The 26,520-nt window shown below is 38.9% G+C and overlaps 1 pseudogene; it reads right to left on the reverse strand.

Moving 5' to 3' along the window:
• Positions 1-5,513: 5,513 nt before the first annotated feature.
• On the reverse strand, positions 5,514-6,459 carry LOC123464411 (annotated as a pseudogene).
• Positions 6,460-26,520: the final 20,061 nt, after the last annotated feature.

Here is a 26,520-nt window from a genome sequence, read left to right on the forward strand (position 1 = left end):
AAATTCCCTGGAGCAATCATACTTCATGAGGAGAGGCAGAAGGTTCTAGTATTTTATGTTTTAACCAGCAAATAAGAAAAAAAGTAGGGGGAATGTTTGTCAAGTGATATGAGAGTTGCAAAACAGCACATAGTAAAGGTATTGTAACCAACATTGACAGGGGCAAAGATGACAGGGAATCTCTTTTATGATTAGGTAAATCCCTTTAGCCTCATATTATTTTGTTTAATATCTTGAAATTTAATACATGTCTTCTTACCCATTATATAAAATCAATATACAACCAGAGATGATAATGTTATTTCTAAGCACTAACTAATCTTGAGAAGCAGTTCTGACAAGACAATCAAGAAGAATTTTTTAATCTTGATGAGTGTAATTTTCATTTAGGAAAAATATTTGTGTCACATGTGCAGTCTAGCATACTTTTCACATGTTGAACACACATTTCACCACCACTGAAGTAAAGAAACATTACATGGTCAAGAAATAATACATCCAGTATCCCCAACTCAGTGTCTCTTCTCACTTTCCATTTCCTCCCACAATAGTATATATAAACCTAACTTATGATATGGATTTGTTTTTCCAACTTTTTATTTTATGAATGAATTCATAATTATGTATTCTTTTATGTTTGTAGGAGACATATATGTTGCTCACATTTACAGATCAATCATCTGTTCTCATTGCTGAGTGTGTTTTTACAGTTTCCACTGTAAAAATACAACGAATACTCAGAAATCATTTCCAGTATTGCTGGGCACTTGAGTAATCTCCAACTAATGGTGCAAATGGTGCTGCTATGAACACTCTTGAGCGTGTCTTTTGGAGGGTATATATGTGTGCATATGCATTCTGTTAGATACTGAGCTAAGTGTGGAATGGATAACCTGCAATTATGCATATATACAGCTGAAGGATATATTGAAACCAGTTTTCTAAGGTGTTTGTAATGAAGTCACTGTAGAACAGGAAAGGGGCAACTGGAGAGATATGTCCCCTGGGATGTCATGGAAACCCAAAAAATAAAAATTGAGAGTTGAGGATTGTTCCATCTTTGTATAATAGAAATAGAATCATTTTAATAAAACAATTCCATTTGTAAGGTCATAAAATAGTAAAATACTTAGGAATAGATTTAACAAAATGTGAACAATTTATGCAATGAAGATTACAAAACATCTTTGAAAGAGATTAAAATAAACAAATAAATAGAAATAAATTCCAAGTTCACAGACTAAAAAATAGCTATGTTAGTATTCCAATTCTTTCCAGATTCAAAGCAATTCCTTTTTAATTATTATTATTAAGCAGAGACTTTTCCAAAATCTTCCTATGCAAAACCTGTAAAGCCAAAGCACTCCAAAGAAACCTTCTGGGAACGGCATGGTTTTGAGTAGCCTGGTTTGAAAACTCTGTCATGATCTATATCCTCCCATTTCAGACAAGGAAATTAAGGACTCAGGAGAGGAAAATGGCTTTAAGAAATTCCACAGTCAGGAACTGAGAAGGCTAAGGATTAAAAGCTCAGTTTAGACCTAACTTTTGAGTTTAGACCACTTGTTTCGTCCTGTAGAACCCAATCCTCCTTTGGACTCCTCTGAAATAATTGAGTTGCTGGCCAATTCAGAGGGGTGTAAGTAAATAGTAGGAGGCTCATGGCCTTCTGCAACTCCCTGTTGTTTACTTTCTCTCCAAGTTGCTTGACTTGTGTCATGTATCCCTACTATCAGGATAATGGACCAATTACATGCACGAGAAAGGGGAATCACAAAAGCCTCGTCACCCAAATACTAATTAAAAGTAAAATATGTTATTGAACATTGAATATGGATGACACTTTAAAACCCCCTAGTGTTTGCTGCAAACTAAGCAATGTGTAAACATGTGCTGCTAGTGTGTGAATCTCCTCCCCATTAGCCTCCCAAAAGGCTTAAACTTTGGAACATGACCCAAATAATTGTTTCAAAGTATCAGGAAAATGCAGTTTGAACTTTATCCAAAACATACAATTCTTGCACATCAAATATCTCCTTTAAAATTTTGTAAACACTTAAAGCTGAATTCAGTTTTTCCTAAAGAACATATGGACTTTCAAAAAGGCAATGAAGAGGTGGCTGGCAAAATATGTTTTCAGTTTTAACACATTTTTAAACAAAATAAAACAAAAACCATAGCAGAATGGCACATGTAAATTACCATTTTTTCTTTTCACTGGCTTATGACTACTGAAGATTTTCTGATTATTTCACCTAAGATACTCATTCTTTGTGTTAATAGTACTTGAGCAGTTGCAGGGAAATGGGCATATATTACAAGGCAAAACAAGCCTTAGCCTCTCCCACACCCACAAAAGCCACAGTTATTTGTAAATCATCTAAGTTAAGGAGTGTGTCCAAAGGCTAAATAGATAATAGTGGATTAAAAAGTAATATGGTAACTCCAAACCTTTCAAAGAACAGGGACTTAGCATAAAAGATGAAGGCAGAGACCTACACATAAAACATGGGGGAGAGGAAAAAAAGAATTCTGGAGTATAATAAAGGAATGCACTTTTCAAGAGGGCTGGTATGTTGGTACAATGCAGTTTTCAGGTTTTAGAAGTTATTAAGTACCTGGAGACAAATTCTGGAAATACCTAAAATAGGGATTTGGCTTACTGCTTGTGAAAAGGATCCTGAACATGAGAAGTGGTACAAAGATGGTGCTATTTGTTTGAGATATGTATGGTCATTGTCATTTAAACATTACTCAGTTAATATAAGTAGCAAAATGTCATGATACCCCATAAATATGTATAAAATTCATGTTTTAAAATCTATTCAGAATTATTATTATTTTTTTTTATAAAATAGACTATGAGGTGATTCTCTGCTGAGAACCTGGGAAAGGAAAGGAAGAAACAATTTGAAGACAGGCAGAAGGAATGACAGTATCTATTTCCAGGCAGTATATCTATTCTGTTTAATTTAGATTCCTGTTTATATTGGAGCTGCCCATCTTGTCTTTCCACAAATTATTTCAAGTCATTCATAGACAAACTAAGACAAAATAGGAAAATGGAAAAGCACAAACAGAGAAGCCGCTGAGAGAAGAAAAACAAACTGTAGACTGGCCGGAAAAATGCTTCAGAAAACAAAAAACAACTCAACTGTTGGTAATATTCTTGACATTAGTGGCATGTAAAATAACTTAAATTTATAGTTCTTAGAAAAGCTATTCTAAAATTATTCTATTACATGATCTTGGAGAAATAAGGAATACTACAACATTTATGGGTAGTTGATTAAAATATATTTCTGATAAATTGATAATTCCAACATAGTGTTCATTTAAAGAACTGCATTTTCCCAGTTGTTTTTAGGAATTGCAATTCAGTGAATTGGCCTAGAATCAAATAGGCCCAAATATCTCCTTCCTAGGCTAGGAAATCTATGACTTTCCCCATCCAGTCTCCAATTATCACAAATATCTGTTGTATTTATTTCATAGAACTTTTTTTCTGAAGTTATTGTGTTCATTTATTGGTTGCCTTCCCTGTAGTATTTTCACTATGTTTAAGCCACTTAGAAGGCCACTTAATAAATGTTAGGTATTATGACTTATTTTGGAAAAGTGATCAGATTCTTTATGTATAATCCTAATGGTAACTATTCCTTCTAGACATGCTCTAGCTACCTAGATTCTAAATCTGGATTTTAGTTGGAGGACCAGAGTTGATCCCCTACCAACATCATCTCCATGTGGTACTAGGATTGTCTTTACAACATCAATTTTTAATTCAGTGTAATAATATACATTTACATCTGCTACAGATTAATAATTTACATGTGATATTTAATATGAACCAGAATTCAAATCCTTAGTGTGTTTTCAAAAGTATTGCCATCTGGCCCCCATGTCTTAGGAAATACTTTGTCATGAGAAACTAGAAGTGGAAAGCTTGTTGTCCAAGAGGTTTCTCTACTTCTCTGCTGCCTTCCATGAACAAAAATGTCCTTGAGAAACAAGTAATTAATACGGTTTTCAGACTTCAAGGAACAGATGGAACTGTCCCTCTAGGTGACTTTAAGATGATATAATTAATTACTGCCTTGCTGTGTGTCTGCAAACATTTCTTTCTCAGAATTTTGCTACTGCAAGAAACGCCACAATCACCTGGGCCAGCCCTACCCTTCGTGTTGCCGAAATGAAGCATGTTGGTTGAGATATACTGACAATTTCTGGAAAATCTAATTCTAGACCACAGGTTAGTTTGGCAGTAATACAGTGTCCAGTTTTCTTAAATGCATACTTGAAGAGGTGTGTCTGGGTTTTGAAACGTAGAATTCAGAAAAGAAGTTCGGTTTTTTGTTTCATTTTGTTTTATTTTTGAAATATCTTGCACGGAATTTCCTTAAAGTTTCAGAGAATATGGATAAACCATTTGTCCATTTCTTCTACTTCTTTCTTCTTTTTGTGCCTTATTTGGGTAGTTTTCAGATTTCAGATTTTTTGATCTTGTTTTAAACAGGGTATTTTACCTACTTGAATACAAATTTATGTTTTATACACAAGTACACTAGCTACTAATCAACAAAGGCAAAAAACATACCACTGCAAATATTTATGAGTTCTTTGTAATGAGAACATTAAAAATCATCTTGACTAACCATTGTGAAATATTTAATGCACTATTATATCATAGTCACATTACTCTACAGACCAAAATAACCTATTCCCCAATTCAACTGCAACATTTTACACGTTATTTTGAACTTTTTATTTTTTATCAGGTCACTACTCAACCCCCAAAATATAAATAGAGAATGGGAGACAAACCCCAGTCCACACAAAGTTAAGATTATTCATAAAAGGGCTGAATGTCTGTGGGCTTCAACCAACTTCTTGACTCATAGGAACCTGAAAACTTAGTGAAAATACAGTTGAAATTAATTCTTAATATAGGGGAGCTTCTGCTTTAATTATCCATTCTGTTCATTCATGTGAAGGCAAAATATTGTTGTAGACAAGAAGTGTCACTTGCATGGAAGGTACCACAGCTGAGACGAAATCCCTCCTATGCCATCAAAACTAGTTAAGTGACTTATTTCCAAATACAAACTCAGAGCTATGTAAAGGGGTCTGAGAAACAGATGGAGGCAAAGAGATGACAGCAATCGCAGAACAAGAAATATAATTGATCATATTGTTCTTTCTTTCTCATGATAATCACGCAAAGTTGGCAACAATCACCATACCAAATTAATTCAACCTAAAATAGATTGAAATACATATTACATATGCATAGGATAGAGAGAGAAAGAGAGAAGAAAAGGAGGAAGAAGTACAGAAGAAAAAGTAAGAAGGGAAGGAGAATCCAAATTTTGATTTTTTGTTTTCTTTACATGACAGTTCCTTTAGTGGATATGGTGGGGGTACTCAGCCAGGTGCCACAGCTGGGTATGGTGACAAGTCCACACCTCAGCGTTAACTCAGCATGACACAGACTGTAGGCAGGACAGGAGCAGTCACTTCTCCAGGGGTGCAGAGTTGAACAACATCTCAGTCAGGTCCACGTGTGCCAGTAGCATGCTGCGGCAGCAGAAAGGCTTCAGGCCAAGCAAATCCAGGAGGCCCCTTCCATGTTCTCAGCCTATAGCAGCCCCAGGTAGGCCTCCCACATGTTGCTGACGATCTTGCCACAAGTGAAGCAATGCACCAGGATCTCCAGTCTTTCTTCTAAAGAGAAATGCTTACAAAACAATAAAATTAACAGAAGAGATTTTTTTTTATTTATTTACTTATTTACTTAAGAGTAGGGCAGATTTAATGGGTATATCAGGGCCTCTAGCCATTGCAACCAAACTCCCGATACATGTGCCACCTTGTGAATTTGGCTTTATGTGGGTACTGGAGAGTCAAAACCAGATCCTAGGGCTTTGCAGGCAAGCACCTTAAAGGCTGAGCCATCTCTCCAGCCCAACAGAAGAAATTTAAACAAAATAAAATAAAATAAAATAAATTGAAGTCTCCAGTACCTTAAATCATAGAAAACACTAAATAAAGTCTACATATTAGTTACTTTTCTCATTATACAACCAAATACCTAACAAGAAGCAACTTAAGATAGGAAAGGTTATAACTGGGAAAATGGCTCAACAGATAAGAACACTTTCCACACAAACATGAGGGCCTGAAACATGAACTTAATCCCAAGCACCTACATTAAAAGCTGGGAATAGCCATGCATGTCATCTTGTAAACTCAGTACTGTGGGGAGCAGAGACATGAGAATCACTGGGGATTGCTGGTTAGGCAGTCTGTCTGAAAAAAAAAAAAAAAAAAAAAAAACAGCTCCAGGTTTATTGAGAGGCTCTGTCTCAGAAAACAACCCAAGAGTGATACAGGAGGACACCCAACACTCTCTCCAGACCCTGCATTCATAACCATCTAGCACACTATCCATACCCGCATTTTGTATCCTCAGCTTGCTTTCTCCTTGTTATTCAGACTAGGACACCAGAAACAGGGGTGCTGTCAACAGTTATGGTGAGTCTTCCCACCTTCATTAACTATATACAGAAACTCCTTCATAGAAATTCCCAGGGATTGTCTCCTAGAAGGCTCTAGATCCAATCATATTGGCAATCAGGATTAGACATCTCAACCAAACTCAAACCCAGATAACATACATCCTCACAATCAGAACAAATTTAATTTAGTTCCTGTGATCTGATTCAACATACGCAATCTCAACATAAATTTACAAGGCATACTTAAAGACAAGAAAAATCACACTGTGAAGAAACAAAGCAATGATCAGAATCAGACTTAATAGGGCAAAGAAACTAAAATTATGAGAGAATACAACTTAAATATTTAAAAATAAATATAGTCATAAAATATAGTCAGAAAGTTTGTGTACTCCTCCTCAATCCACTTAGCCCAATATGTTGTTATAAAAAAGTGGGAGCATTTGAGTAGAGATTCTATCGTGAATTTGAGTGTCCTCCAGAATGCAATTAATGTCTTTATAAAACTATGTCCTATAGAGCTTATTGTCCCTCCCAGCATGTAATAACATAATACAAAAGCACCACTTGAAAAACAGACTTTCACTAACCAATGAATCTGCTGGCACATTGATCCTGGACCTTCCAAATATCATAAATATGAGAAATAAACGAGTTATTTACAAGATAATGATATTTGTTTTAATAGCCAGAGCAGACTAATACACATGCTTTAAATATTTAAATATCCAAAATATCTCTGGCTAATATTTCAAAAACATTAGTGAAAGAATAAAGAACACACAAGAATAGGTATTCGATACAAGCATAGAGAAGACAACTATCAACATTACCCCAAATCAAAAACATGATGGCGGGCTGGAGAGATGGCTTAGCGGTTAAGCGCTTGCCTGTGAAGCCTAAGGACCCCGGTTCGAGGCTCGGTTCCCCAGGTCCCACATAGCCAGATGCACAAGGGGGCACACGCGTCTGGAGTTCGTTTGCAGTGGCTGTAAGCCCTGGCTCACCCATTCTCTCTCTCTCCCTCTATCTGTCTTTCTCTCTGTCACTCTCAAAATAAATAAAAAATGAACAAAATATTTAAAAAAAAAAACGTGATGGCACAAAGATTATTGTTTATGGGCTCAGCAATGGAGTAGTAATAGCCAAGGAAAGAATCAGTGAGCTGGAAGATAGGTCATAGCAATTTCCAGGATGGGGGCTGGAGGGATGTCTTAGTGATTAAGGCATTTTCATGCAAAGCCAAAGACCCAGGTTTTATTCCCAAAGACCCATGTTAACCAGATGCACAAGGGGGCACACTTATCTGGAGTTCATTTGCAATGGCTGGAGGCCCTGGCGAACCCATTCTCTTTCTCCCTCCCTCTCTCTTTCCCCCTCTTTCTCCATCAAATAAATAAATAAGTAAAAATGAAATATTTAAAAAAAAGAAATTTCCCAGATTGAAATATAGTCAGGACAAACAATTGACTACTGGGCTTGTTTAGCTAGAGAAAGGACCTGACCACCATGTGTTATCAAGATTCAGGTAAAGAAGTGCCTAACTATGGAACGTACTTGCTTGGGATGGGTAGGTAAATCCTAACAAGGAACATGCTGGCCAATTCCGTTATCTCCACACAAGGCATGTTGGAGCAGGTCCACAAGCAGGAATCTGCCTAAAATAATCAAGCCCAGACCACAGCCACTGTGATTGAAACCTACTCCCAATAGTAGAAGCCCCACTATCCCTTCTTTAAGCTTGCCACAAGCAGCCACAGCTAAGCCCACCACTGAAGACCAAAAAGAAAGTGACAGAGACAATAGGACCCTGCCTGGGGGAGTTATCTAGGCCTTCGAGGGCCACACCCATAATTCCCAGGAGAGTGAATATGCAGGAATACCCAGCTGAGCCTCAAGAGCACCAAGGCAAAACTTGTGAGTGTACCACCAATACACTCCTACCTTGATCAAACGTGGAAAAGGTAATTAACACATACTCCACAAGAGATGGTAAGTGCTACATTCCTAGCAAAACAAGACAACCTCAATATGAGAAAACACCAATGTAAAACAAACAACATAAGACATAGGCTAAAAGATTCCCTCCCCCCCCCCTCAAGGATGCCTAGTTTCATAATGGAAGCCTACACTGCAAACCTAGAGGAAAATCCAGCCATAGAATTCCAAAATGAAGCTATGACAAGCATATTCAACAAACTTAATAAGGCCATGAATAAAAGGCTGGAAGCATTATAAACAGACACAACACATGTTGGTACCATTCTTCCCCTCCTCCCTGTCCCTTTGCTAAAGAGGCCTCCCCCCTTGGGGATGCAAATCAACCCAATGGGGATTGTGGGTCATGCATTATGGTGGGGGGGGGCAGTGGAGGGAATGTCTCTATGCAAAATGTGGCTCTAACAATCTTTCCTCCCTGCCTTCTGCAAAATTCCCTGAGCCATGATGGGAACATTTTATGTTTACTTCAGTGATAGGTATTCAGGAGCTACTGGATCTCTGGTTTTGTAGATGTTAAGTGTCCTCAGTATCTTTCTCCATCACACTTGAGCTGATACCAGATTCACTAAGAGAGCAGCTCTCTACAGCATGGTCTTATGTTTTGGAAATGGCCATAGGCAGTGTGCTAGATGTCTGCATAGACACCCAATGAGCTGTGAGGATGAACTGTGGGTTTCATGGATACCAGTGGGGAGGCTGGAACCACGAGATGGCTGCCAAGGAAAGCTACCAGCCCTGGATGAAGTTTGTCCAGGGCTATGAGTAGCCTAGCTGGAGGGGTGAAATGGGAATACCAGAGACTTATTGCTGGTTAAATTACCAGACTTGGAGATTTGTCACTAACTAGAGTTGTTGGACTTGAAGCCACAGAGTTTAATGTTTGCCCAAGTTGTTTTAAATCTTATATTGAGTGAATATTCTTTGCTATGCCCAATGCCATATTTTGCAGTGTAAATGTTTATTGTGTGCCATTATGAGATTTGAGGGGATGTTTTGGTATTATGGCTCAGTTGAAAGACTAGATTATGGGGGTGTTTGAACATCATTGGGATTGATAAAAATTACGGGGACTTTTAAAGTTGGACTGAATGCATCGCATATTACATCTTGGATGATTATCACTTTATGGGGCCCAGAAGTGGAGTGAGGTGGATTGATTCAAGTATCCCCCATAAACTTATGTGTCCTGAATTCTAGGTTCCTGGCTGATGGAGATTTAGGAATTAATGCCTCCTAGAGGCAATGTATTGTTGGGAGCAGGTTTATGGGTCCCCTTGCTAGTGTTTGGCACACTCTCCTGTTGCTATTGTCCACCTTAAGTTGGCTAGGGGGTGATGTTCACCCTCTTCCCATGCCATCATTTTTCTCCTGCCAACATGGAGTTTCCCCTTGAACCTGTAAGCCAAAATAAATCTCTTTTGTTCCCACAAGCTGCTCTTAGTTGAGTGAATTCTGCCATCAATGTGAACCCAACTGTAACAATACTCATTTCCCCAATTCCTCTGTGGTTTTAGCCTGGGCAAGGATGGAATACACTGGATCATTTATCTGCTCAGGTCCAGCTCCCATATGAAAAGAGAAGCAGATTCTCCAAAGGAAAATGAAAATAAGCACTGGTTAAATGGAATAACCATTATTGATTTAGAGAGAATTATAAAGGTATATACCCTCTTATAGGGTAAGGTTAGTGAGAGCTTAACAATGGAAAGCAGAATCATCTGAATATGATACTGACTTGTTTCCCAGTTCCAGATATGATTTCCTTTCCACTGAGTGGAACTGTTAGCCACTCCAAAAGCAGTTGGTTACCCACTGTGACTGTGTGCCACTATTGCACTTGTTAGAGCGTCACATCAGGTTGTTTTCTCTGGGCTAAATAAACTTTGAGTTGCTTGGACAGATGCCCAATAAGGGAATAATAGGGTCTGTTGTTAACTCTATATGCATCCCTTTCAGGAGTCTCCAAATTGATTTCCACAGTGGTTTTCCAGCTTACATTCCCACCAAGAGTGAATGAGTGTTTCTATTTACAACAGCCTTGCCAACTTTTCTTTTCATTTGATTTTTTTTAATTTTATTTATTTATTTGAGAGTGACAAACACAGAGAGAAAGACAGATAGAGGGAGAGAGAGAGAATGGGCGCGCCAGGGCTTCCAGCCTCTGCAAACGAACTCCAGACACATGTGCCCCCTTGTGCATCTGGCTAACGTGGGACCTGGGGAACCGAGCCTCGAACCAGGGTCCTTAGGCTTCACAGGCAAGTGCTTAACCGCTAAGCCATCTCTCCAGCCCTTCATTTGATTTTTTAATGTTTGCTATCCTTACTGGGGTAAGGTGGAATCTTATAGTTGTCTTAATTGGTATTTCCCTAATACTTATAGATGTTGGACATTTTCTTAAGTGTGTGTTATCCATTTGTAATTCTTCCTCTGAGAACGCCCTATTTAGTTCTCTGTCCAACTTTTGGAGTTGGTTGTTTGATTTTGTTTTGTTTGTTTGTTTAGTTTTGTGAGTTCTTTGTAGAGTCTAGATATTAGGCTTCTGTCAGTGGTATGGCTGGCAAAGAATTTCTCCCATTCAGTGGGTAATCTACTGGCTCTGCTTGTGGTATGTTTGTCAGTGCAAACATACCACAGGAGATCCCATTAGTTGAATGTTTAATTTCTTTAGCTACTGAGGTTTTGTTCAGGAAGTCTTTTCCCAGACCTATATTGTGGAGATTACCTCCTTTTTTTTTCTTCCAGTAGTTGAAGAGTTTAAGGTCTTGTACTGAGGTATTTGGTCCATTTGTACTTGATTTTTGTGTAGGGCAAAATTAGTGGGTCTAATTTTATTTTTCCACATATGGTCATCCATATGTCTAACACCATTTGATGAAGATGCTGTCTTTTCTCCAGTCTATATTATTGGCATCTTTGTCAAAGATCAAGTGGCTATAGTTGCTTGCCCTAAGGTCTGGGTCTTTAAATCTGTTCCATTGGTCTATGTTTCTGTTTTTATTCCAGTACCATGCTATTTTTGTAACTATGGCTTTGTAATGTAGCTTTAAATCAGGTATGGTGATACTACCAGAGGTGATTTTTTTTTTCCTGAGGATATGTTTGGATATCTGAGGCCTTTTGCCATTCCATATGAATTTTGAGATCTTTTTTCAATCTCCGTGAAGAATAATGCTGGTATTTTTATTGGTATTACATTAAATCTGTATATTACTTTTGGTAGAAATGCCATTTTCACAATAATATTTCTACCTATCCAGGAGCATGGGAGGTCTTTCCATCTTCTCAAGACCTTCTCTATTTCTTTCTTGAGTGTTTTTATGTTTTGATTATCTAGGTCTTTCACATCCTTATTATTCTAAGGCATTTAATTTTTTGTTGCTATTGAAAATGGGAAAACATCACTGACTTCTTTCTCTGTATATTTGTCCTTTGCATATAGAAAAGTTACTGATTTTTGTGCATTGATTTTATATCTTGCCACTTTATTAAAGGAATTTATCACCTTTAAGTTTTGAGATGGAGACTTCTGGTTCAGGTATTTATAGGATCTTGTCATCTTCAAATAGAACTAACTTAACTTCTTCCTTTCCCACTTGAATCCCTTTTATTTCTTTCTCCTGTCTTTTTGCTTGGGCTAATACTTCTAGTACTATTTTGAAGAGCAGTGGTGAGAGTGGGCACCCATGTATATTGTTCCTGATCTCAGTGGGAGCTCCTTGGGTTTTTCCCCATTAAGTATTACTTGGGCTATCAGAGCTTTATATATAGCCTTTATTGTTTTGAGGTATAAACTCACCATGCCTATTCTTTCCAGTATTTTGATCATGAAGTGTTATTGTATTTTGTCAAAGGTCTTCTCTGCATCAATTGAGATGATCATGTGGTTCTTATGGTTAAGTTTATTTATGGGGTGTAGTATGATGACTGACTTCCATATGTTAAATCATCCCTGTATCTCTGGGATGAAGCCCACTTCATCAAGGTAGATAATGCTTTTGATGTGTTACTGAATTCATGTGCAAGGATTTTGTTCAGGATCTTTGCATCTAAGTTTATTAAGGATATAGGCCTATAATTTCCTTTCCTTTTTGTATCCCCATCTGGTTTTGGTATTAGGGTGATACTAGCTTCATAAAATGAATAAAGGAGGATTCTATGGTTTCTAATTATGTGGACCAGTTTGAGAAAAAAATGGTTTTAGTTCTTCAATGAAGGTTTGATAGAATTCGGCTAAGAAGCTATCTGGTCCTGGTCTTTTCTTTTGGGGGAGGTTTTTTATTACCTTTTCAAGCTCCATGGTGTGATAGGTTTGTTTAGGAGATTAATCTACTCTGAATTTAGTTTTGGTAGGAATGTATGTGTCTAGGAATTCTTTAATTTCTTCCAAACTATTTAATTTGGTGAAGTAGAGGTTTTGCAAGTATGCCCTGATGCTTCTTCTAATTTCACTGGTGTCTGTTGTTATTTCTCCTTTTTCATTTTTGATTTTGGTAACTTGAGACTTCTCTTTTTTTCTTGACTAATTTGGCTAGGGATTTGTCAATCTTGTTTAATTTTTCAAAAAACAACAGCTCTTTATTCCACTGATTTTTTAAAAACTGTTTTCTTAGTTACATATTCATTAATTTCTGCTATAATCTTGATTACTTCTTTCTGTATGGAGCTCGTTGTGTTGGATTTTTCTTGTTTTTCCAGTACCTTCAGGTAGACAGTCAAATTATTGATTTGGGATCTCTCTATCTTTGTAATGAAGGCATTTAGGGCTATGAATTTTCCCCTTAGGTCTGCCTTCATGGTGTCCCATGAGTTTCATTATCAGTCAATTCTAGGAATTTTATAATTTCTTTTTGATGTCCTTCATGATCCATTCACTGTTTAAAAGAGTGTTGTTTAGTATCCAGGAAATGGTGGAGTTATTGATGTTTCTCTTGTTAATCTGTAGCTTCAAAGCATTATGATCTGAATGACGGCGGAAGTTACTTCAATTTTCCTGACTTTATGAAGGCGTGCTTTATGGCCTAATATATGGTCAATTTTGGAGAAGGTTCCATGGGGTGCTGAGAAGAATGTGAATTCTGTAGAGTTTGGGTGGAAAGTGCTGTAGATATCTGACATGGTCTTATGTTTTGGAAAGGGCCATGGGCATTGTGAAGCAGGTTTGCTGGATGCATGCATGGAGACCCCATGTGGCCATGAAAATGAACTCTGGATTGCAGTGCAGACCCAGTGGTGATGTCAGGGACAAGACATGGCTGCTAAAGAAAGCTGCCATCTCTGATGAAGTTTCCCAGGATGTGACTAGCCTAGCTGGAGGGGCAGAATTGGAATACCAGAAAATTGTTGTTGGTTAGAATTATTGGACATGGAGATTTGTCACTGACTAGAGTTGTTGGACTTGGAGTTACAGAATTTGATATTTGCTCTGGTTGTTTTAAATCTTGTATTGGTTGAATATTTCTTTGCTATGCCCACTGCCATTTTTTGCAGTGTGAAGGTTTATTCTGTGACATTATGGATTTGGGGGAGGGATTTTTTTGTATTATGGCTCAGTTAAAAGATCTCACACTATGGGGATGTTTGAACATCACTGGGATTGATAAAAACTATGGAGACTTTTAAGGTTGAGCTGAAAGCATTGTATTTTACATCATGTATGGATATCAGTTTATGAGGGCCAGGGGCTGAATGTGGTGGTTTGATTCAGGTGTTCCCCATAAGCTTAGGTGTTTTGAATTCTAGGTTCCTAGCTGAGATCTGAGAATTCACATCTCCTGGAAGGAGTGTATTATTGCGGTTGGGCTTATGGGTGTTATAGCCAGTTTCCCCTCGCCAGTGTTTTGCACACTGTCCTGTTGCTATTGCCCTGATGTTGGCCAGGGGGTGATGTTCATCCTCTGCTAATGCCATCATTTTCCCTGCCATCACAGAACTTCCCCCTGGTCTTGTAAGACAAAATAAACCTATTTTTCCCACAAGCTTCTCTTAGTTGTGTGATTTCGACCAGCAATGTGAACCTGACTGCAACAACCCATTCACACTCTGACTCAGGTGAACAGGGATATTGGTACTTAGTGGCCAGTCAGGATACCAGAGCAAAGGCCTTATTCCACAGCTTACACAGGGCCCAGGACTCCCCACTCAAGGGATATTGAGACCTACCAGGACCAGGGCACTTGGAGGAGCAAGGGAACGGGGCTCTGGCCTACTTCCTGCTAAGCCCTCCAGCACACAGACCAGGGCAGGCAACTCAGTCCTGGGAGGATGGAGCATCTCAGAAATGGATCTGGCCTACTTACTCCAGACCACCCTGCCCACCCACACACTGTTCAAGTAAGGAACTCAGACCCAGAAAGTGGGAGGAGCCCAGAGATGGATCTGGTCTACTCACTCCAGACTGCTGCACTCACCCACACTTTCTAAGCAAGGAGCTCAGACCCAGGAGTTGGGAGGAGCCAGTAAATAAATCTGGCCTATACACTCCAGACATCCACTGCCCACCCACACCCTCTCAATGCAAGGCACTCGGACCCAAGAGTTGGGAGTAGCTCAGAAATGGGCCTGGTCTACTCACCCTGGCCCACTACGCCCACACATACAATGTCCACAGAGGAAACTGCCAAGTAAATTATTTTTTAAAAAACAATGAACTAGGAGCTGGTGTGACGACTTATCAAGTAAGAGTACTGCACTTGCAAGTATGAGGAACTGAGGGGGTACTGAGACATCCTGAGTTCAATATCTCAGCACACCCATAAACAAATGGGTATGGCCCCAGTCTTGTTTAGAGCAGAGAGTAAGAGATTCCGTGTCAAGGAAGTATGCAGATGAGTGACAAAAGGGGACAGCCAGATATACAAAGTCCTTCTAGAGCTTCACATAGACACACATATCTGCATACATGCATGCATACACCACCAATACACAACATACATAAACCAGTCCACACATACTACACGCACATACACACACAGCTAATTTAATAATGAGCCAAAGACCTTAACAGATACTTCCCCCAAGAAAAAACACAAATGACAAGAATTAAGAAAAAATGCTCAAAACATATGACATATGTGGTGGCTTGATTCAGGTGTCCCCCATATATTTAGGTGTTTTGAATGCTAGGTCACCAGCTGATGGCAATGTGGAAATTGAATCCTCCTAGAGGCAGTGCATTGTTGGGGATAGGCTTATGGGTGTTATAGGCAGTTTCCTCTTGATAGTGTTGGGAACACTCTCCTATTGCTCTTGTCCATATAATGTTGGTCAAGAGGTGATGTCCACCCTCTGCTTATGTCATCATTTTACCCTGCCATCATGGAGCTTCCTCTAGAATCTGTAAGCCAAAATAACCCCTTTTTTTCCCCCACAAGCTTCTCTTGGCCAGGTGTTTCCTGCCAGCAGTGCAACATGACTACAACAACACATGTCATAAAATATTGATTAATTGATGAATTCCATTAAACACCTATCAGAATGGCAGAAATCCAAAGCATGGGAAGTGAGCTGTGGAACTACATAAACTCATGGTCATTAGGAATGGAAAATATGGCTTCCTATTTGGAAGACAATTTGATTGGTTTTCATAATGCTAGGTTTCTTATGAAGTCTTACATATGATCTAGCAATCACATATATTACCAAGGCTTATGTCCATCCAAAATTAGGTATAATATATATTTATTTTCATTTATGCTCTTATTTTTACAAAGGCTGTAGTCTCCTATCCCTTCTTCCCCATTCCACTTTCCCTGAGTGCTCTCCTCAGTGAAGTTGTTAGTGTTAGTGTTAGTGTTTAGTGTTAGTTGTTGGGTAATTAAGGTATCAGTCTCTGTGGGAGGGGGCCTGTGCCTTAGGATATTTCTACCCACCATGTGGCTCTTACAATCTTCCTGCTCCCCCACCCCTTCCACAATGGTCCCTGAACCTTGGGCAGGTCTGATTGCAGTCTGGTTTTGTGTTAAGTTTTCTGTAGCTTGTAGTTGAGTTTTCTAATTTGATATGTTTTGATTGACTATAGTATCTATCTCTGTTTACCTGTTTGCAGTGGATAGAGGCCCTGGCATGTCCATTCTCCCTCTCTCTCTCTCTCTCTCTCTCTCTCTCTCTCTCTGTCTCCTCCCTCTACTTCCCTTATAAATAAAGAAATAAAAATAAAATTAAAAACCACAACATATCAAAACTTAATGGGACACAATGGAAGCAATACTAAGAGGAAAGTTTATAGCACTAGATACCTATATTATAAAAATAGAACTCAAATAATTACCTATCCGAATGCTTTGGGAAAACCAAAACAATCAAATCCCAGAAGGACCAGAAGAAAAAAAATATCAAGATTGAAGGAGAAATGGATTGGAAACAAAGAAAATAATTTTTAAAATTAATGAAACAAATATCTGGTTCTTAAAAAAACTAAACAAAATTGATAAAATGCTGGCCTAATTAATCCTAAAAGAGACATACAACAATAAAGATTAGAAATAAAGATGGAGATATCACAATTGATACCAGTGAAATTGGGGAAATCCTAAGGACATATTTCAAGAACCTGTGTTCCATAAAATTGGAAAACCTAGAACCTGATGAATTCTTTGATTGATACCACCTACCAAAACTAACCCAGAACAAATAAGTTACCTGAATAAACCTATTACTTCTTAAAAGATTGAAAAATTTATTAAAAACCTCCCAGCAGAAACATTCCAGGCCCAGACAGGTTCACTACCAAATTCTACCAAACCTTCATTCAAGAATGTCACAGGAGGGCTGGAGAGATGGCTTAGCGGTAAAGGTGCTTGCCTGCAAAACCAAAGGATCCAGGTTCAATTCTCCAGGACTCACGTAAGCCAGATGCACAAGGTGGAGCATGCATCTGGAGTTTGTTTGGCATGCCCATTCTCTCTCTCTCTCTCTCTCTCTCTCTCTCTCTCTCTCTCTCTCTCTCTCTCTGCCTCCTTCTCTCTCTCAAATAAATAAAATATATTTTAAAAAAAAAAGAATGTCACAGGAAACTTTTGCCCTGGGGTGACACAAACATGTCTTCTCCCATATAGGGCACAGATGTCAGACAGAAGAACAATTACACAAAAACCAGTCTTGGGGAGCCAATGAGTTTACTGGGATTACTTAGATAGCAGGGTGAGAGGTTGCTGACAGTAGCAACAAATGACCTAATGGAAGCTGCATCACCAAAAAGCCCACCCTAGCATAGGTGACAACACAGCCAAGCTGTCTGTAGAGCACACTGCACACCCTACAGGCACCTTGGCTGGTTAGTGCCTCCAGCACACTACGCCACTTACATGCAGATTATGTGGAGAGTCAAAACCACACTGCACCAGTAGCAGACAGCTCAATGGAAGATGATCATCCCCAAGAACTGTTCCCCCTTTATATAGCCTTAGACCAGGGCCTTTAATCCCTTCCCGTACTTTTTTGACTTCCCGAGTCTCTGAAACTTCCTTCCTGCCCCTCATGGGAAGTAATGTTTCAGTTTCTAATTAGTATAACCTTGGGGAGTGGTTGAGTGACTTTTATGTGTTATGTCTCTCTCAGACTTGACTTCCTGAATCCCCAAAGCCTCCTTCCTCTCTTCAGGGAGGATATTTTAATTCAGAGGAATCTGCTAAGAAACACTTCACCCCTTCCTCTGGCTCTGACCTTCTTTCTTCCCCTTCTTCCTTTATGTTCCTTGAGCCTTGAGGGATGGAAGATGTCCATCTGTGGCAAATCATCCAACCACTATGTCATAGCAGCACTCAGTCTCAGAAGATGGATCACTTATGAATCTTTCCATCTGCAACCACTGCCAACTGCAAGAAGTTCTCTTCCACAACCAATGCAGACAGCCAACATAGATGTTTAGTAAAGAGTCTGATGGAACCATCACATCCATCCAATAACACAATACCTGTGTCTTCCTCACTAGGCCTGTGATTTTAACCACAGGCTTTTGACCAGATTTACAAAACCAAACATGAACTCCCTCCTGTGGATCAGGCCTTAGAGATAATCAAAAAGCTTTTGGTTGTACCCACAACAGTTGTGTCACTATCACACAAGCAGACACATCTTGCCTGGCATGTTGGTCTTGTATCACGTAGGGTCCATTGCCAAGTAGGATTGCTGATAACCATTATTTCCTAACAGCTTAAATAGCACCTTCCAGCATTATAAAAGCCAGTCAGTGAGGAAGGTACTTCTAACTCAGAAAGCCTGATTTCTCCAGGTCCTATAGCCAATGCATGCCATATCTTCAAAGCATTAGGGCCTTTCCAGTTAAGTCACAAAAGGACAAGTATAAGCCTTAAATATATATTAAGTGAAAGAAACCAGTGGGAAAAGGCCATGTGTTGTTTGAGTAATGTTGACTGCAAGGTCATTGGTTTTCTGGAAGGTGTTAAGGAAGAAGAGAGCTGACCGGGACAAGTATGAAGCACTGTGGTTTTTATTTCATTTTTTATTGAGAATTTGAATATATGAACATACTACAAATTAGTCATATTCCCATTTGGTTATACTCTTATGTTCCCTCTCCCTTCCCCCATTCCACTGAGGACCCTCCTTTGTGGGATTATGATTAATCATTGAGGAGTTATAAATGCACCAGTCAGTCTCTGGAGTGCAGGGGATGCGGTGGGAGTGGTGGAGGGGGGTGAGGAACAAGACCTCAGGGTAATGCTTTCCACACTGTGGCTCTTACAAACTTTCTGCTCTCTCTTCCACATATCCCCTGATCCTTTGAACCCATGTTATATGTCTGTTTTACTATTGAGCTCTCAAAAGCCTCTGCTTTTCTGACTGATGAGTATTGTAGTTTGAATGTATGCCCCCATAGAATCAGGTATTTTTGATTAAGAATTATTCTTCGGGTTGGAGACATGGCTTAGCAGTTAAGGTGCTTGCCTACAAAGCCAAAGGACTCAGGTATTATTCCCCAGGACCCATGTAAACCAGGTGCACAAGGTGGCACATGCGTCTGGAGTCCATTTGCAGCAGGTGGAGTCACTGGTATGACCATTCTCTCTCTTTCTCCCTCCCACCTCTCCTTCTCCCTCTCTCTCATAAGTAAATGAAAACAAAATATTAAAAAAGAGATTGTCCTGGTCCCAGTACCCCTGCTGCTGACTTGGGGCTGCCTAGACCATGCAAGGCCTGCTGGATAAACAGGCCCTTTGCTCTACCTTCCTGATTGAAGGGCCTTTGTGTCCCTAACTCCCAAATGCCCTGCTCCAAAGTGTGTGCACAAAGAGTGCACATGCAGTGAGTAGGCCAGAGCTCCCAATTCCGGGGTCCCCGACCACCTGCCACTGGCTTGGGGTGGCCTGGTCCCTGCTGGTGAAGCAGGCCTCTCTCTGTCTCTGGATTCCTTATTGATAGGCCCATGTGTTCCCAAAACAGGCCACTGTGGAAGCTGGACTCCACCCATAGCTCCCCAGCTTCTTAGCTTCTGGTTCCCCTGGTTCTCTTATGATACAGAGTATATGCAAGTGGAGTAAGTAGGCCAGAGCTTCCAGTTCCCTGCCTCCCAGTTCCCCAGGTATCTTTAATGTCATTGCAATCTCCACAATATGCATGTCTGTGGTTATAACCCCATCCTACACCTATCCAGTTCACATTTCAAACAGAACACTTGTTGAATAGCCTACAAGGACAAATACTTGCTTCCTCCTCAATAAAATATAACTTTTCTCTGAGATGGGTAAAACACAGAAAAAAACAATGAAAGTTAGAATCCTGAAAGATCTCCATCAAGGATGCCTAATCCCACAAAGGAAGACTCCAGTGGAATCACAGAGAAAACAACAGAAATTGAATCCCAAATGAAAACACAAGCTATGTGAGTCTGATCAAAAGAATTGCTGAACTGGAAACAAAGTATCAAAAAACCAACAATGGCATAAATGAAGATAAGAAGAATCATCTGTTAGAGCACTCAGCAGTTTTCATTAGGCCTAACTGAATTAAAGAAAACCACAGAAGCTTCAAAGGAGGTATAAATGAATTGAAGGTGAGTCAACAAACAGAGGATCTCAATAACCAGTTCATTAAGCTTAATGAAGACATAATCATTTGCATGAATTCCAGGAAATATCAAGAAAATCAGATCTTGAACTGAAATCACACCTCTAAGAAAGAGATGGGCATGATGCAAAATAACACAACAGAAAAGAATAATCAAATAGAGCTGTTATTTTTTTAACTTTTGTTTATTTTTATTTACTTATTTGAGATCAACAGACAGAGAGAGAAAGAAGCAGAGAGAGAGAGAGAGAATGGGCACACCAGGGCCTCCAGCCACTGCAAATGAACCCCAGATGCATGCGCCATCTTGTGCATCTGGCTTATGTGGGTCCTGGGGAATTGAGCCTCTAACCAGGGTCCTTAGGCTTCACAGGCAAGTGCTTAACTGCTATGCCATCTTTCCAGCCCTCAAATAGAGCTTTTAGAAACCTCTCTAGATCCCCTCTAACAGAGTCACTCATGTGAAAGATAGTACCTCTGAGCTGAAAACTAAGAAGAATTTGATCAGGAGTCCAAGAACTTTTCTAAGTTTAAAATATCATGTGAACAGAACATGAGAGAACTGTGAGATACCCTAAAACAACCAAACATTCAGATCATGGGTATACCAGAAGGGGAATAAATTCAGGCTAGAGGCATAAAGAAAATTTTTCCAATCTCAGAAAATGGAGGCCTATCCATATACAAGAAGCTCACAAAACACCAAACAGACAAGACCAAAGAAGAAATTTTCCAATGCACAACATAGTTAAAACTCTTAGCAATGAAAACAAAGAGAGAGTGCTCAAAACAAGAGAGAAACAACTCACTATATACAATAGCAATCACATTAGAATTACCTCAGATTCTTAATGGAAACTCAGAAATCCAGAAGGGCCTGGAATAGAACCCTTCAAAGTCTAAAACACTATCTTCCAACCCAAACTACTATAACCAGTGAAAGTATCCCTTATAATAGATGGCAAAGGGAAAACATTTTCTCTATGATTATATGAACACAAAGCCAAACTATCAGGAAATAATCCACACAGAGGAGTCAAACAACCAACTTCAAGAGCCTACAAGAAGATCACAATAGCCAAAACTAGAGCAGCCTCAAAAATATGCAAATCACAAGACAGCACAAAACCCCACAAAGCACCCCATCATGGCACAAATTAAACTGAAACTCACAGTTATAACCTTAAATATTAACAGTTTTAACTCATCCATCAAAAGACACAAGTTAACAATGTTGTTAAGAAACATGGAGCATTTTATCTGCAGTCTTCAAGAAACCCACATCACCAGTAAAGACAGAAACAACCTCAGGGTGAAAGGATGGTAAATGATATTCCAAGAAAATGGAAATAAGAAACAAACTGGTGTTGCCACATTAATATCTGATAAAAATAGGCTTTAAACAAAAATTTATCAAAAAGGGGCTGGAGAGATGGCTTAGTAGTTAAGGCACATGGCAGCAAAGCCTAAGGACCCAAGTTCAATTCTTTAGGTCCCACATAATCCAGATGTACTTGCTGTAGTTTGTTTGCAGTGACTAGAGGCCCTGGCACATGCATTCTCTCTCTCCCTCTCTCTCTCCCTCTCTCTCTCTGTCTCTCTCTCTCTATCTCTCTCTCCCTCTCTCTCTCTCTCTCTGTCTCTCTCTCTCTCTCTGTGTGTGTGTGTGTGTCTAATAAATAAATTAATAAAAATAAATCTTAAAAAAGCATTGCAAAAAGTTATCAGAAAGGACACAGAAAGCCACTTCTCATGCATCAGTGGAATGATCCAACATGAGAACATTATAATCATAAATCAATATATATCCATGCAACACAATTTATTAAGAAAAGCCTACTTGACAACAAAATAGAAATAAACACCAACACCATTGTAGTTGTAGACAGATTGTCCAAGGAGAAAATCAACAGGGAAATAACAGAGATCAACTAGACCTAACAGACATCTGAGGAACTATCCACTCCAACTCTACAGAGTAAACATTCTTCTCAGTAGCCCATGGCACCTTCTCCAAAACAGATCACATATTAGGCCATATAACATGCACCCATAAATTCAGGAAAATTGACAGAACATTCTGTATTATATCAGATCATAATGCTTTAAAGCTAAAACCTAACAAGAAAAAAATCAGGAATTCCACCAGCTTCTAGAGACTGAACAACACACTTTTAAGCAATAAATGGGTTATGGAAGTAAAAAAAAAAAAATTATACAACATCTATAATCGAATGAGTATGAAAATACAACTTATCAAAACCTTATGGACCAAAATGAAGGCAGTCATAAGGGGAAATTCATAGTGCTAAATGTCTGAATACAACAAAAATGTAGAGACCCCAAATTAATAACCTACCCATCCACCTAAAGTTGTTGGAAAAACAAGAAGATACCAACCCTGGAAGCTCCAGAGAGAAATAATCAAAATCAGAACAGATATTAATGAGTAAAGGAAACCAAAAAAACAATTAAGTAAATTGATTGAATGAAGAGACAGTTCTTTGAAAAAAAAAATTAGATACATAAACCCTTGATCAATTTGATCAAATTTAAAAAAGAGAAGTCTCAATTTAACAAAATCATAATTGAAAAGGAGATCAATGTAGAGAAAAATCAACTCCTTGGTAGCCAGAGCCTCAGATGCCCCCAACACCTCAGCACTGAAGCAGACCAAAAATGAACCCAACATGGCTCAGGGAAATTTTGCAGAAGAGGGGGCGGAAAGAATGTCAGAGTCACATGTTGGGTCATGATTTGCAGAGACATTTATCATACCAATAACTGGGGGCTAACTCCACAATGCATGACCCATTTTCATTAACAAGGAGGGTCTAATGGGAGGGGGTAGATCACAGATGAGCCTAAATAATGGTACCAAACTGCCTGTATTTACTGAAAAGAAAACTAATAAATTAAATTTTTAAAAAAAAAAGAAAGAAAAGGGACAGGTCACACCGACATCAATGAAATTGGAAGAATCATCAGGTTATAGTCCCAAAACTTCTAGTCCACAAAATTATATAATCTGGAAGAAATGGATGAATTCCTAGCCACATAATACCTACCAAAACTAAACTCAGAGATCAATCTCCTATACAACCTATCACATTCACTGAGATTGAAATGGTAATTAAAAACCTCCTCAGAAAAAAAAGTATGGGACCAGATGGCTTCTCTGCTGAATTCTATCACACCTTCATTGAAGAACTGAATCCAATTTTTCTGAATCCAATTTTTCTTAAACTTTTACACATCAATGGAGATCAGGGAATCCTCCCCAACTCCTTTTATGAAAATATCACCCCCTCTATTACCGGACCAGACAGACATACAATAAGAAAGCTATAGGCCTATATACCTGATGAACTTAGATGCAAAGATCACGAACAAAATCCTTGCAAACAGAATTGAAAAACACATCAAAAGCATAATTCATCTTGATCAAACAGGATTCATCCCAGGGGTGCAGGGATGGTTCAACATACAGAAATTGGTCAGCATAATATACCACATAAATAAACTTGCTCACAAGAAGCACATTATCATTTCAAAAGATGCAGAGAAGGCCTTTGACAAAGTACAGTATAACTGCACGATAACAATACTGGAGAGAATAGGCATGGACAGTTTATATCTCAACACAATAAAAGATATAATTAAAGCACCTAAAACCCATATAAAACATAATGAGGAAAAACTCAGGGAGTATCCATTGAGATTAAGAGGAAGTCAGGGATGCCCACTCTCACCATTGCTCTTCAACATAGTACTAGAAATCCTAACCCAAGCAATAAGACAGAAGAAAGAAGTAAAAGGAATGCAAATTGGAAAGGAAAAAGTAAAATTAGCCTTATTTGCAGATTACATGATCCTATGCATAAGTGGCCTGAAAGTTTCCATCTCAGAACATCTAATGGTGATTAATTCCTTTCAGCAAAGTGGCAGGATACAAAGTCAACACACACAAATCAGTAGCCTTTCTATATGCAAAGGACAAATATATAAAGAAAGATATCAGCAAGAATGCTCAGTTTTCAATAACCACCAAAACAATTTAATTACCTTGGTATAACACCAACCAAGGATGTGAAAGACCTATATAATGAAAACATAAAAATACTCAAGAAAGAAATTGAGGAGGACTTGAGAAAATGGAATGATCTCCCATGTTCCTAGATAGGTAGAATTAATATTGTGAAAATGGCAATTCTACCTATGTCAATATACAGATTTAATGCACTACAAATAAAAATTCAAGCATCATTCTTCACAGAGATAGAAGAAAAATCTCAAAATTGATATGGAGTGGTAGCAGGCCTTGGATATACAAACATATCCAAGCAAAATAAAATAAAACCACACCCTCTGGAGGTATCAGCATACACAACCTAAAGCTATACTATAAAGCTATAGTAACAAAAACAGCATGGTACTGGCATAAAAACAGAAATACAGATCAATGGAACAAAATTGAAGATCCAGACCTTAGGTCAAGTAGGTAAGCTACTTGATCTTTGACAAAGGTTCCAAATAATGTTGTCTGACGAACAGATAGCATCTTCAACAAATGGTGCTGGACAAACCTGAATAATCACATGTATAAAAATGAAGCTAGACCCACTCACCATGTAAGAAAATCAATTCCAAATGGATTAAATTCCTCAAAATAAGACCTAAAACTCTTCAACTAGTGGAAAATATCGGAGGGAATATCCACAATGTAGGAGTAGGGAAAGACTTCCTGAGCAATACCCAATGGCCCTGAAAATTAAACAATGTCTCAACCAATGGGACATCATGAAGCTAAAAAGCTTTTGCACAGACAAACATACCGTATGCAGAACCAATGCAGAACCCACAGACTGGAAGAAAATTTTTACCAGCTATAATGCTGACAGAGGCCTAATATGCAGCATCTACAAAGATATCAAAAGGCTATAAGGGACAAAGGAGAAGGAAGGTCTTATATATGTAAGTAGAAGAACAGATTACAGGGAGGGGAAGGGCCTAAGTGAGGTCAGGGGAAGAGATTGAATAAAAGAAAGGTGGGGGGAGGATCAATCAAAATTCAAGATTCAATAAGACATATAAAAATCTACTTCCTTAAATAATAGCATATCTAGATGCAATGGATTGTTACTAGAAAATTTTCAGTGCCTGGGATGGGATACCTTCCAGAGAGTTGTTGGCTAGGGAGGTCCCTGTTGCCTCCAAAACATTATAGGCTATTGCCAAGGTTTACCCTTTAGAAAGAGATGGTAAGACCCTATTGCTGAAGACTTCACATGCCTGAGCAGCAAAGTCACTGAGAAATCAAGTTGGTGCTGAACAGAAAACCTTCTCACTATAGCCCAGCCAACTGAAAACTGGAAAAAGCTGCACTGTTATGGGAGAAAAAAGTCATCATTGGTGAAAACAGTGGACAATGGAAGCCTCAAGTTTGACCAGACAGGCCAAATGACTGAATGAGTGCAATAGTGGCATGTCTGCTCTGGGGGAAGCCAACTGCTCTCTAATTGAACTGAAGGCCCACTCTAAGGGAGGGAATATGTGCCTGGTACTGAAAACCTAATCAAATGCCTATGACAGGGCAAGTCATGAGCTTTAGAGGTATAAAGCCTGCTCTTGTCTGGATAAATGCACATATTACTCTCACCAAATTTCCCTGAAAGCATTATATTTAATGTTCATATTCATACATTAATGCTACTCTTACTTCCGGTTAGAGAAGCTTTACTTTTCAGATGGCGATGACCACTGGGATGGCCAAAAAGGCATCATAGTGCTGAGAAGATGGGACCTAGGAGTGTCCAGCACTGAAACATCTCACACCCTCCAAAGCTCAGGGTCCATTGCGGAAGAGGTGGCAGAAAGAGTGTAAGAGCCAAAGGAAGGGTTCCACTCCTTACATACAACTGTCCAGACAGAATTTGTCCTTGATTTCCAAGACCTTGCAGTGTCTAGCAATACC

The sequence above is a fragment of the Jaculus jaculus genome, chromosome 11 (assembly GCF_020740685.1).
Source record: "Jaculus jaculus isolate mJacJac1 chromosome 11, mJacJac1.mat.Y.cur, whole genome shotgun sequence".
In the NCBI taxonomy this organism is placed as follows: Eukaryota; Metazoa; Chordata; class Mammalia; order Rodentia; family Dipodidae; genus Jaculus; species Jaculus jaculus.